Source organism: Rhinopithecus bieti, unplaced genomic scaffold, assembly GCF_001698545.2.
Source record: "Rhinopithecus bieti isolate Rb0 unplaced genomic scaffold, ASM169854v2 scaffold_28016, whole genome shotgun sequence".
NCBI lineage: Eukaryota > Metazoa > Chordata > Mammalia > Primates > Cercopithecidae > Rhinopithecus > Rhinopithecus bieti.
Window position 1 is genome coordinate 3,870,147 of NW_016813202.1, and position 2,915 is coordinate 3,873,061.

The following is a 2,915-nucleotide window of genomic DNA, read 5'->3' on the forward strand; positions in this document are numbered from 1 at the left end:
TAACATTAGGGTTCATTCTTGGTGTTGTACATTCTATGAGTGTGGAGAGCGTGTAATGACATGTGTCCACCATTTTAACAGAATAGTTTCACTGCCCTAAAATCCCCCATGCTCCTCCTGTTCTTCTGTTCTTTCCTCCAATCCCAGGCAACCACTGATCTTTTTACTGTCTGCATTGTTCTGCCCTTCCCATAATGCCACATAATCGGAAGCATTTATGTTTCCTCCACTTCACTTCAAAGCTTGGTACCTCCGTTGTTTTCAGTGCTGAATAATATTGCATTGTCTGGATGTAACTGTATTTACTTATTTAGAGATGCAGTCTCAGTCTGTTGCTCAGGCTGGAGTGCAGTGGAAGGATCTCAGATCACTGCAACCACCACCTCCTGGGCTCAAGCTATTCTCCCGCCTCAGCCTCCTGAGTAGCTGGGACTATAGGCGCCTGCCAACATGCCTGGCTAATTTTTGTATTTTTAGTAGAGACGGGATTTCACCTTGTTGGCCAGGCTGGTCTCGAACTCCTGACCTCAAGTGATTCACCCACTTTGGCCTCCCAAAGGGCTGGGATTACAGGCATGAACCACCGTGCCCGGCCGGGATGTATCAGTTTATTTATCCCTTCACCTACTGAAGGACATCTTGGTTACTTCCAAGTTTTGGCAATGATAAACACAGCTGCTATAAACATCTGTGCCCAGGTTTCTGTGTGGACATTAGTTTTTGGTTCATCAGCACAAATACCAAGGAGCGTGATTGCTGGATTGTGTGGTAAGGGGATGTTTAGTTTTGAAGGAAACCACCGAGCTGTTTTTCACAGAGTTCACACATTTTGCTTCCCACCAACAATGAATGAGAGTTCCTGTTGCTCCATGTCCTCACTGCATTTGATGCTATCAGTGCCCTGGATTTGGGCCATTCTGATTGGTGTGTAATATCCACTAGGTGTGTCTCATTGTTGTTTTAATTTGCATTTCTCTGATGATATATGATGTGGAACAGCTTTTCATCTTCTCACTTGCCATCTGTATATCTTCTTGGAGGCGTCTGCTCAGATCTTTGCCTTTGGCCTTTTGTTATCTCTAAAACACAGACGGAGCTGCAGGTGTGTTGAGAAGGCACGTCTGGGCAGGAAGGTGCCTTCACCTCCCCCTGCTGCCCCCGCACAGGATTTCTCCAGGCTCTCTTGTCACCCACTTCTACTTGGTTTTGGAGCCACCTTTACCAGGGATCCCCACTATCCCAAAACTCCTCTTGAACACATTGTCTGTCCAGGAGGAGCCTGTCAAGCTGCAGTTTCTGTTCTATAGGTTCAGGCAGCTGCTGCTACAGTGACAAGGTAACTCTCTGGCCTGGTTTGCTCGGACAGTCCCGGATGACACTTCTTATCCTGGTTTAATGGTTACAACCCCCACCCCACCAAAGTGTCTCAGTTTGGACAATAACCACGGTTGTTATCTGTTGAGGGAAGTCAGGGACCCCGAACGGACGGACCAGCTGAAGCCATGGCAGAAGAACATAAATTGTGAAGATTTCATGGACATTTATTAGTTCCCCAAATTAATACTTTTATAATTTCTTACACCTGTCTTGACTGCAATCTCTGAACATAAATTGTGAAGATTTCATGGACACTTATCACTTCCCCAGTCAATACCCTTGTGATTTCCTATGCCTGTCTTTACTTTAATCTCTTAATCCCGTCATCTTCATAAGCTGAGGAGGATGTATGTCACTTCAGGACCCTGTGATGATTGTGTTAACTGCACAAATTGTTTGTAGAGCTTGTATGCCTGAACAATATGAAATCTGGGCACAAAGTATGTAGCCAAGTTTAAGGATAAAGTGAACGGCTTAGATTCCTCTTTTTTTTTTTTTTTTTTTTTTTTTTCCTGAGACTGAGTCTCACTCTGTTACACAGGCTGGAGTGCCGTGGTGAGATCTCGGCTCACTGCAATGTCTGCCTCCCGGGTTCAAGTGATTCTCCTGTCTCAGCCTCCTGAGTAGCTGGGATTACAGGGGTGCACCACCATGCCCAGCTAATTTTAGTAGAGACAGGGTTTCACCATGTTGCCCAGGCTGATCTCGAACTTCTGAGTTCAGGCGATCCACCCACCTTGGTCTCCCAAACTGCTGGGATTACAGGCATGAGCCACCGCACCCTGCTGGCTTATATTCCTTTTTACATCTTTAGTTCCTCAAACCAGCTCCATGGTTGGTGGTCTCTACAGCCTGTACAGAATGAGGAGTTTCCCAGGCTAGAGGCTGGATCTGAGGGCTCACTCACTGTGTGTGTGTGTGTGTGGGTGTTTGTGTGTGTGTTTGTGTGTGTGTATGTGTGTGTGTGCATGAATGCATGTGGCCGTGTGTGTGTGTGCACACACACGGACATTAGGGGAAGGATATACCAGTACTCACAAACCTATTATTTTTATTATACTTTATTATATCATACTACCTATAATTGTTCACATCTTAAAAAATAAATATGAATCAAATCCATAAACATGTTAGGATTTGATAGAGTCAACAATGGGGCCAAAGGTGGGATTATATTCACTGGTGTTTTCTGTAGTACGCAACATTTCAGTTCAAAAATCCGTCCCTGGGTCCTGTCAAGTTGCCATCTGCCAACCCAGGTAGAAGTCACGAACCAGAACAACTTGCCAAGGTTTGGGAACCTTTGCAAATGGACCACTTTTGTGCTTTCTGTAACCCGGTCTCTCCTTGCAGGGATTATCAAAGCAGTTCTAAAAGCAGAAGTGTCCTGTGTATATATATGTTTTGGGGGTCAGAAGAAAGAACCGAGTGCCCAGGAGGCAGTGTGGCATTTTCATGGATGACCCCCCAGCTGGTCTCCTCCTGAGCCAGAGCAGGCCGCCAGATGGGTGCTCCAGCCTAGGGGAGTGCTGTGCTCA